The sequence below is a fragment of the Oryza sativa genome, chromosome 8, assembly GCF_034140825.1.
Source record: "Oryza sativa Japonica Group chromosome 8, ASM3414082v1".
In the NCBI taxonomy this organism is placed as follows: domain Eukaryota; kingdom Viridiplantae; phylum Streptophyta; class Magnoliopsida; order Poales; family Poaceae; genus Oryza; species Oryza sativa.
Window position 1 is genome coordinate 10007089 of NC_089042.1, and position 11966 is coordinate 10019054.

General features: G+C 44.6%; 1 pseudogene; it reads right to left on the bottom strand.

The window, feature by feature from the left end:
- Nucleotides 1-8428: 8428 nt before the first annotated feature.
- Nucleotides 8429-10115, bottom strand: LOC4345112 (alkane hydroxylase MAH1-like; annotated as a pseudogene).
- Between the last annotated feature and the right edge of the window lie 1851 nt (nucleotides 10116-11966).

Below are 11966 nucleotides of genomic sequence, written 5' to 3' on the forward strand. Positions count from 1 at the left end.
AATTGCTCTCAAAAGCGATACCGGGAAGCCTCACACTCCCCCTCTATTTATACATGAGGTAGGCAGCCTAAAGCCACGAACCAAACTCATACTAAGAGTCCTAAAACACCTTAGGAAACCCTCTAGTACAAGAAAGAAACTCTACATAACCAATCGTACCAAATTTGGACTCCTTCCAAATTCGACTCCGCATCCCATACGCACACAATACCTCCATCATATGCCATATAGAATCTCCATCAACCATGTGCATCAACTCTAGCCTAAGTATCCCGCATGATCTCTGACCACCATGGACGTCGTCTTATCCCCAAGCCGACTACCGGTCCATCACCGCAAATACTCTCCCGAGACATCGAGTCACCTACACATGGAACAAACAAAGAAACCATATTCCGAGACCAAGCTATCTCCAACTTGACTCATTAGTAGAAAACAACAGTATTACATACGTATAGTATCCATCTAGAAGTCATAATCGCGAAATAATCACGGATATCCAAACAAACAACCCGAAACCGAAACTGACACAGCGTCGGCCGGTCAGACCGCGGCCTGGCCGGTCTGACCGCTCAATCACCGCCGGTCTGACCGGCACACACTGCCCGGTCTGACCGGTCACATAAAACAATGAATCCTGCGATCACCTGTAAAATCCAATCATCTCCAAAACCACTTCGTGAATAAATTCCAAATAACAAAACCAATAATCTCCAATGCCCAATTATTCATCACAGAATAACAATCAAAAACACCTTTAATTTTACAATCTTTGATGAAATAGTTTTCCTTTCTCTCAATTAAAACCAAATGCAGGTGCCCAACTAAGAGCAGAAATAACCTTGCTTCCATCTGATCTCATAACGCATGATCAAGGGGGAAAGCAATTGAGTGATCATGTGCTTAATTCTGAAAATACCGCTAACAGCTCTATAATTTTTCTAGCCATACAGATGTTTGTGTTGCAGATAATGGTGTGGATTTAGCACCACATGAAGGTACATCGGCAGAAGAGAATGGCGCGGGCGAATCCACTCCGGGATCGGAGCCGTGTCAGTACCAGGAATCGGTGAAGCAGACCGGGGCAGTCACGGCAGCCGGCGACACGTCTCCGAGCGCTAGTGGACTGTCAGCCGGGACAGCACAGCAACAGCACACGTTTGCGCCAAGCAATGATGGTGGCAGGGATGGCACTGTCTAGCGCACTACGGAGCAAGAAACTAAAGTTTCACTCGATGAAAACAGACCCAGAACAAGACTATCAGCAAGCCTAAGGTATACACTGATGGTACTATAAGATACTCCTATTTTACTTCTACCGGTGAACCAAATAACCTAGAAGAAGCTCTAGGAGATAAACATTGGAAATATGCAATGGACTTAGAATATTCCGCTCTCATGAAGAATAAAACTTGGCACCTTGTCCCTCGTCAGGAAGGAAAAAACATCATTTATTGCAAGTGGGTATATAAGGTTAAAAGAAAAGCTGATGTTAGTTTAGACAGGTACAAGGCTAGATTGGTAACTAAAGGGTTCAAACAGAGGTATGGTATAGATTATGAAGATACTTTCAGTACTGTTGTTAAAGCTGCTACTATCAGAACTGTTCTGTCTATAGCTGTATATAGGGGTTGGAGTCTGCGACAACTGGATGTTCAGAATGCCTTCTTGCATGGAGTACTAGAAGGGGAAGTGTATATGAGGCAACCTCCAGGGTATGAAAATTCCTCAAGGTCAGGTTTTATTTGTAAATTGGATAAAACATTATATGGCCTGAAACAAGCGCCTAGAGCCTAGTATGCAAGGTTAAGTGGAAAACTGCAACAACTGGGTTTTAAGCCTTCCAAGGCTGACACATCTTTGTTCTACTTCAACAAAGGTAATATAACCATATTTATCTTGATATATGTGGATGATATTATAGTTGCAAGCTCCACCCAAGGTGCGGTGTCAGCTCTCTTACAGGACCTTAAAGAAGACTTTGCCTTGAAGGATCTTGGGAGTTACACTGCTTCCTTGGAACTGAATTAATAAGGTAAACAATGGTTTAGTTTTGTCACAAGGGAAGTATATAGCTGATGTGTTGAAGAGAACAAATATGATAGATTGCAAACCAGTGAACACGCCCTTGTCAACTATAGAAAAAATATCTCTTCATGAAGGAGATTTGTTTGGGTCTAATGATGCTACTCAATATAGGAGCATAGTAGGAGCCTTGCAGTACTTAACTTTGACTAGGCCAGATATATCTTTTTCAGTCAATAAGGTATGCTAGTTCTTACATACTCCTACTGCAGTTTACTGGGCAGCAGTAAAAAGGATACTAAGGTATCTTAAGTATACTTCATGTTTGGGGTTAAAGTTTAGTAGATCAGTATCTACTCTTGTTAGTGCTTTTACAGATGCAGATTGAGCTGGCTGTCTTGATGACATGCGATCTACCGGAGGTTTTGCAGTTTATCTTGGTTCTAATTTTGTGTAATGGAGTGCAAGAAAACCAGTAACAGTTTCCAGGTCCAACACAGAAGCAGAATACAAGGCACTAGTTAATGCTACAGTTGAGGTAATGTGAATTCAAACACTATTAAATGAACTCGGTATTCAAGTGCCAAGGGAAGCAAAGATTTGGTGTGATAATATTGGTGCGAAGCATTTATCAGCTAATCTAGTTTTTCATGCTCGCACTAAACACATAGAGGTAGATTATCATTTTGTCAGAACGTATTCTGAACAATCCGGTCAAAAAAAACGTATTCTGAACAAATTGCTTGAAGTTGAGTATGTTTCCTCTGAAGATCAAGTTGCTGATGGCTTCACCAAACCTCTTTAAGTCAAACAATTAGAGATGTTTAGATACAGTCTTAACTTGGGAAGTTTAGATTGAGGGGGAGTGTTGGAGTTTATCATTATATGTAACACATGTGATATGGATAAAAGTCGGCTGGTAGTCTAGATAGAGTTTTTTAAGATTTGTTGTTAGGATTATACCGGCAAGACTCTATCTGTTATTCATCCGCACCGATTGGAGTGCATGTGATAACACGCAGCCGTCGACCCTAGCACGACGAAGGGCAACGTTCCATCCATCCACCCTAAATTCCTACACAGAGGCCATCCTAGACCTAGGCGATCATAAACCCACAATTAATAATCACAATGGTAATGATAATGACGAAGATCGGATCGGAGGAACACGTGGCTGTTGCCAAGGGAGGACGCGACCAGTGAAAATGCCACGCCAGTGAGCCACAGAAGGGGCCTGGCTTCCCTGCATGTGTTCCGGCTACCTAGGCCCTGACCTCCGCCAGATGGGGCTCGAAGATCACCGTTGCCGTCACCTCGTCCACTGCTACTCGTGCCGGTGGCGCCCCTTGCCAGTCGCTCGAGACCAAGCCATTTTTCACGCTTCGGCAAGGTGCCAAGCAGCCTGCAGCCACAAAAGTGAAGATTGGTGGAGGGGAGTCAGTTCCTCCCTGAACGCCATAGCTGCGATGAATCCCGAGTTCATCGGCCACCGCAGGCTTGGAGCAGCCGGCATCGGGGATTAGACCGGCAACGAGCACACAGTGGACCCATATACCTCACAATGATGGACCCCAAAGGGAGGAGGCGGTGACGCTCGGAACCATCGCTAGAGCCTCGTCATCTCCAGATCCGGCGGTGGCTTCCTCCTCCCACATTGTCAACGACAGCACAGCTCCTCGTTGTCCCTCCTAGACCCAACCTCTGTCCAGATCCACATGCCGGCACCGTCAAGGCCCCGTTGCTCCATCATGGAAAGGGAGTCCTGCTTGGTCTCGCCGGAACTACTTCGTCGCCGATCTCGCTCTCCTGCAGAGTTTTGGTAGGCTAGATCCAAAAAATTAGGGATGAGAGGGAGAAGTGGATGGTGGTTATTATCAGATTAATCTATTCTTTCTATAAAGCTAATGCCCACTGAACACCTAAACCTCAACATGCAAACATAGTATCTATTAGCGCTCGTAAAACATACATGCAAGCATGCCACATCAATCCATTATGCACACAAAGCTCAACATGCATGCAAGCATACAGTAATGATATCAACAATTTACTTCACTCTAAAACTAAACATTCACATGCTAGATCATCATTCTCAAATCATTTTCATAATATTTCAATCCAAATTATTTCATCATTTTTCTATTATCTAACATATATCCCGCAGCAAAGCGCGGGGCATCATCTAGTTAGAATACACAACAGTGGGGGATAGTAAATAAATTACAACCGGTCAGAGCTACGTGGGATGTTGGATCGGGGATGGGATGAGGAGGATGTATGGATTAATAATCAGCGCGATGCGTTCGTACTAATAGTTCTATACACTTTATAAAAAAATAGCTCTCTCGATGAGATGTACAACTTCGTAGCAGGAGCATTTTTTTTTCATTTCAGATCTCTGGCTGGATGGATCATGGTAGGACGATTTCTGTTTGATGAGGGATCGAGTTGGCGGCGTCCATGGACTGGTCCAGATCATGATGCAGGTGGTCCTGAGGAGCATCTGCAGGTTGCAGGAAGTCTTCGGCATGGCGATCCTCCTCATGGCGGTGTGGTTCTCCGGCATGGCTTCACACCGGCCGACGATGCTGTCTTCCCCGGCCACATCAAGGACGACGACGACGACGACGTCCGGCAGCCCTCCCGCGCGTCGATGGAAGACGAGGTCACATCCCGTATCGCCACCCTCGTCTTGCACACCATTGCCGCCTGCCGCACTGCTAAGCGTCGCCCGCCGCTGACCTGTTTCCTCCCTAGGAAAGCTGCCGCTGCCATAGCCTAGATTGTCGCGCAGTCCTCCGCCATCCCTAGCGCGTGTCTTGCGGCCGCAAGACACGCGCTGCCTGCTGCTCCTCTCCTCCCGTGCTGGTGATGCCATTGCGCTGTTCCTCCGTGCTCCTTGGTGAGAGAGAGAAAGAGAGATGGATTGGAGGGGAAGGAGGTAGAAGAAAGCAGAAGAGAGGAGAAGATGCTGACAAGTGGGGCCCACTATCTTTTATTATTTTTGGTTGACTTGAATGCAACGTTAGATCAAAACCGCTTCGAGCTGAGTTAGGGGGGTAATTTATCCGGTTTGAAAAGTTTATGATTAAAATTATTGGGTACTGTAATTTGGGCAATTCATACTTTTTTCTCATTGAAATTAATTATGATTTTATTGTTAATCACAAATGTTGTGTTCGCAGAAAAGAAATTGTTTATTCGTAGCATCACTGCCCGACCGTTTATCCACCAGACTGCAGGGCCACATCCTACCGGGCTGCTGCATGGGCCATGAGAGCCTGCGATCAGAGCCGATAGGCTTGAAATGGGTTGAGAGCCCACTCGGATGAAATTAGTTAGTCCAGTTTGGTTTGAAATCCCCTATAGTCTTTCTAGCCACATGCAACATTGAACAAACTAAGTGCAAAACCAAGAGCCTGTTATGTGCAACAACGAAAAAAAAAAACATGCACATCATATCCAACCAAAAGATGATGAAACACTCGAATAACACCAAGAATAACAAAGATACAGACTAAACTACAACAAGTCGGAGCTTGAGTATTGACTATTGGAGCATGTAGCGGCGCGCTCACGCAGGTGGAGGCGATGCCGGGATGGCGAGGCTATCGAGAAGAGACGGTGGACAAGTTCGGTGAGCTTCTCATTGAACGGGGGATGGCGCTACAGAACAGAGTCTTGTATCATGGCCGCTGGAGCCGCGGAGGTGAGGGTGAACTGGAGCATGCTCGTGATGGAGCAATCGGCAACAGGGTCGGATGCAGGGTTGTCAATTTCGTTTTGGTCCGAAAGTTCAGAATTTTCGATGCGCCGAAATTTTGAATAATTTCAGGATTTTTCATACCTTTTTCTGGAAATTATATAAAAATTTAACAAAATTTTATTGAATTTTAGAAATCGTTGATCAAATTTAAAAAAATGAAAAAAAATTCGGCTGGCATATTTTCTTGTACATAAACAAAATTTCGGAAATCATCAACTGAGAGCTTGTTTAGTTGGCCAAAAAAAATTTACCCCTGCATATCACATCGGATATACGGACACACATTTGAAGTATTAAATGTAATCTAATGATAAAATAAATTACAGATTCCGAATTTATTAAGCCTAATTAATTAGTCATGAGCAAATATTTACTGTAACACCACATTGTCGAATCATGGCGCAATTAGGCTTAAAAGATTCGTCTCGCAATTTCCTTGTGAACTATGTAATTGTTTTTTATCTACATTTAATACTTTATTTATTTATCCAAATATTTCATGTGACAGCGTGGGAACTAAACAGGCCCTGAAATTGACATACTTGACTGGATCGTCGGAGGCGACGACTCCTACAACAGCCTCGACGCTCGTTGGGTCGTACATAAACGAGCAGGTAGGAGAGAGAAAATGGAGTTAAAGGGAGAAGGCCTAAGTTCTGTAGATTGAAAGATAAAGGTAGTTTGGAGTTCGTGGGATGGTGGCCCTGTCAGTGTCCGAACTTTTTTCAGTATACGCCGGATGTTCGGCTGAAAGCATTCTCGTATAGTAGGAAATCTGCTTGCATACATACATACATACATACACTACAGACATACAGATACATAAATAGATAGATAGATAGACAGACACACTTACTGTGGAATGATAAAAGGACAGCAAGCTACCGAATGCATATGCCTTCTTCAGAAATCCGGCACGACGCGCCTGCCTTGGTGTGCGTCTTTCGAAACGTAACTCGGTTACACAGCACGCTTACTCACCTTAACCATGACCCCATTCTTCATCTGCAGAAGGCACGACAGCTTCGGCTCCACGGTCTGCCCGTCCACCACCTCCACGTCGAAGTTCCACACCACCGCGGCCGCGATGGTCTTCATCTGCATCACGGCGATCCGAAAATTGAAAAGCAATCCAAAACCCTATGTGGTGGAAAACAGGAAAATAAATAATAAAATAAGAATATGGGCAATATTAAAATTTAATACAAATTTAAATGAATTACTGTTGTCATGGCATAATTTACTTTAGGTTGAAATTGTGGCAATAGTTCAATATTCCAAATAGCCTAAATACCCTAAAAGTTATTTAACCATCCACTAGCACTGTTCATAACTCCCCTAGGTGTTTGATTTTGTCCCCTAACCACCCCCTCTCAATACAGAGCTGAGTTTACGTATGTAAGTTATCGTGCACCTTACATATAGGAGATAGTTCATTTAAATTGCTTTCAACACATTTTCTTTTTCTTCTATTTTCCATAGCTCGCGAGTATCCCATATACCGCAAACCGGTTCGACCAGAAAACGCTTCTCAACTTCTGCGCGGACTTATGCCGGTTCATTCGCCGTGACATCTGCAACCATCTAGGGAAGTTCTACGACCCTTACAACAAACTTGCAACGGACCCCCAATTCAAAATCCTAATGGACTGGGAGAGAGAACATGCACTGGAATAAACAATATATATTTGTGAGGGAGTCATAACTTGTAATATTATGAACACTAGATACATGTACATATGCAATGTAATTATATATATCGATGTTTCTAATTGTGTGCTCGTATAATTTATATGTAACTGCTAGAGCGCGTAATATTATGCATATGACGATTCGAAAGCACAAAAAGAAATAGACGACGTAACCCAAACGGCTAGCATTATCCCGTGCGATCGGCCTAGCACATGCTAGCTGATTTGGATTATAGATTATCCCATGCGGTCCTCTTAACTCGACTGCACGGGATAATCAATTATCCCGTGTGGTCCACGCACTACTAGAAAAACAATTTTTCATGGCGTCACACTGTAATTTTCCCTGGCGGTCATATGCTAAAACCGCCATAAAAAAAGTAAGGAGGGGTGGGAGATATAGGACCATGAGCGAAAACTGATTTTCGCTGGCGGTCACCTTAAGAGGTCCGCCATAAAAAATACTATATTTTTTTAGGCGAACCTCTTAAATGTCCGCCAACGGCGTTTTCGCTGGCGGCTACTAAAGATATAGAGCGAAAAGCAGAGCATGGCTAAAAATTTTTGACCCGATTTAAAATGATGCGCCCCATTTAAATCCACCCACCCACCCACCCACTGCCTCTCTCCTCTATCTCCTTCTCTCCACCCACGCTCTCTCCTGACCGGACCGTCGGAGGCGACGCCTCCTGCAACAGCCTTGACGCTCGTTGGGTCGTACATAAACGAGCAGGTAGGAGAGAGAAAATGAAGGGAGTTGAAGGGAGAAGGCCTAAGTGCTGTGGATTGAAAGAGAAAGGTGGTTTGGAGTTCGTGGGATGGTGGCCCTGTCAGACGTTCGGCTGAAAGCATTCTCGTATAGTCGAACACATCATTTATTTAAAGTGGGAAATCTGCTTGCATGCATACATACACACATACATGCATACAGACAGACATAGATAGATAGATAGATAGATAGACACACTTACTGTGGAATGATAGAAGGACAGCAAAGCTACGGAATGCATATGCCTTCTTCAGAAATCCAGCACGCGACGCGCCTGCCTTGGTGTGCTTCTTTCGAAACGTAACTCGGTTACACAGCACGCTTATTCACCTTAACCATGACCCCATTCTTCATCTGCAGAAGGCACGACAGCTTCGGCTCCACGGTCTGCCCGTCCACCACCTCCACGTCGAAGTTCCACACCACCGCGGCCGCGATGGTCTTCATCTGCATCACGGCGATGCTCTTGCCGGGGCACATCCTCGGCCCGGAGTTGAACGCCAAGAACTTGTGCGACGGCACGTGTCTCATTTTGCCGGAGTCGTAAAGCCACCTCTCCGGCCGGTACTCCCGGCAGTCCCCCCCCCCCCCCCCACAGGCTCTCCATCCTGCCCATGGAGTAGACCAAGATGAGCACGGCGTCGCCGGCATGTACCTCGTGCCCGCTCGGCATCACGTCGTCGGCGGCCACCGTCTTCCGCTCGATCGCCCCCGGCGGGTACAGCCTGAGCGTCTCGAACAGCGCGGCCTGCAGGTAGACGAGGGGTTTCGTGTCGTCCGGCGAGAACATAACCGGCGCGCCATCGCCATTGCAGGTGCTTGTTGCAATGGGTGCCAGTTCGTCGCGGATGCCGGACACGACGCGCGGGTTCATGGCGAGGTTGTAGAAGAACCACGGCAAGGTGGTGCCCACCGTGTCACGCCCGGCGACCATGTAGGAGATGAGTTTCGAATGCAGGAGGTCGTTGTAGTCCGGGTCGTTGATGTAGGAGGAGATAACGTCCATGGACATGGAGGTGGGCGCTGCCTCCTCTTGCTTCGTCCTCGCCTTCTCCACCATCTCGGAGACGAAGACGTGCAGCGCCGCGTGCGCCGCGGCGAGCTTCCTCTCGGGTCCAATCTTGAGCCGTCTCATCGCCTTCCAGCAGAACGGCGGCACGGTGTGCCGGAACAGTGCCACCTCCATGATCGTGTCCATCGCAGCCGAGACATGCTTCGACGGCATGTCCGGGGACAGGCAGCCAGGATCCACGCCGAACACCGGCATGGCCGTCACGTCGAACATGAGCCTCGTGGCCAGATCCTGCAACTCGATCGGAGTCTGGGTGCTCGCCACGGATGTCAAAAACGGGATGAGACCATCACGAACCTTGTCGACGCAGCTCGATTGCATCGAGGCAACCATCCTCGGGTCGCTGAGGATGCTATGGGTCTTGGCACGCTGCCGGCGGCAGAGCTCGCCGTCCATGGTGAAGGGGATGCCGGCCAGGATGTCGAAGATCTCGGCGAAGTGCTGGCCCTTGGGGTAGTTATCATGGTTGGTGGTGAAGATGTGCCGGACATTGTCAGGCTCACATGTGACGAACAGCCGCATGTTGGTCGCCGCCGGGCCGTGCGCCGTGAAGCTATGGCCGGAGGCGGCGAGGACGTCGGTGAGGTAGTCGTGCAAGCGGTGCAGGTTGGCGACGAGGGTAGGGAGCAATCCTACTATCGGCCAGTCCACTGGGAACAAGGACTGATACTTTGATCTCCAATACGCTATGTACAAGAGAACAAGGAGTATCATCAGTGATGATACGAGAAGATCTTGCAGGGATGGCGTCAGTGATGCCATTGTATGTGTATGCTACTAATAATACGGTGCGTGTGTGATACAAAGAGAGGAAGGATGGATTGATTTATAGGCAAAGAGTAGCAATGTCGCCTTGACCAGATCAATGGTTTGCAACTGACACAGGTGGAGAAGTGGTTTATAATCCTGGTTTGTAACCCCTTTAGTCTCGGGTTGCAAACCGGAACCAAGAATCCGGGGTTAAAAATCGCTATCATCAGTACCGGTTGAAATAATCGGGACTAAAGATGCATCCAGCTAAAGATTTGTATATATTATGCATATCTATGTTTCAATATATATATATATATATATATATATATATATATATATATATATATATATATATATATATATATATATATATATATATATATATATATATATATATATATATATATATATATATATATATATATATATATATATATATATATATATATATATATATATATATATATCTAAACTATTCTACACCTGGGGTATAGAATAGAATAGCTATTCTATACCCCCCCTCTCTCCCAAGGGCCAAACCCACCTCCCACCTCAGTCAAAGGTTGGTCAAAAGCATCCCACGTCAGTCAAACCACGGTCAAACCACTTGCTAACTCCTCCCACCACTCACCTCTTTTCAGCTCTGTCTCGCAGAACGGTGCAGTAACGCGATGGTCAATGTGCAGTAACACTACGTCTTATGTATAGTAACAGCGCTCAAATATTGTTAAAATATAGTCATGATGGATCTACTTTTGATAAGCATTTTTTTTCTAGCATCATGATGCATACGATTTTAAAAAATAGTACATCATGTGAGAGATATTGTTTTTTAAATCTTGGCTTTTTTAGAATTTGACTCTCCACAAGTAATAATACTATAGCATTACTTGTTACTACTGTCAGTTGCACGTTACTACAATCCCATCGCATCGTTACTGTAAGAGTGCAGTAAAAATTATAAATTTTTGCAGTAACTATGTTTTACTGCATTTTTTTGATAGTGTTACTGCATAAACATGTGGTAATGTGTACCTGCCTTTGCAGTAACACTCCACTTTTGTGTAGTAACAAATATATTTAGCATGTGAGACATTAACCCATATATCCTCCACATGCAGTAACACTATAGCATCATTGTGAAAATGGTTTTAAAAATAATACATATCTTATAAGATACTGCTTTTCAAATATTGGCATTTTGAACTTTAGCACTCCATATGCAGTAACAGAATATGTAATTTGCAGTAACATGAGTATATACATGCAGTAACATAGTTTTACCAAATGTGTAAAATTGTTCAAAACACTCGTACATCAATCAGACCTCACTCAAAGCCACCTACAGACTTTACCTATAGCCCACCTATTCGATCTTCATTTCGTAAAATTAACATAGTAAAACTATGTTTATCGTGCAGTAACATAACTACTTGGAAGTGGTAACATGCACCTATTATGCAGTAACACTTCTACTTTTGTGCAGTAACAAGTATATGGTTAGCATGTGAGGCTTTAACCCATATATTTTTGTTTTGATTACTGGTCTACTACAATTTTACTACGACGTTACTGCCAAAAGTGCAGTAACGTCCTATATGTTCTACAGTAACGTCACGTGTTACTATGCTTATACAACAATGTTACTACTGGAGCATAGTAACATGTTATGAGTTTCGGTAGTAAAAGATATTAGAATTGATAATCATATTACTTTCTCGCAAAATTCTTGAAACAAATAGCATCATTAGATGAATTGGTTAGAAGAATGTGCTTTGAACTATGAGGTCATGGGTTCAAGTCTTGAATTTGACAATTTATTTTTTATTTTTCTAGAAAAGAGAAAAAATGGAGAAAAAATGTTTCAGGGAGAGAAAAAACAGAAAAGAG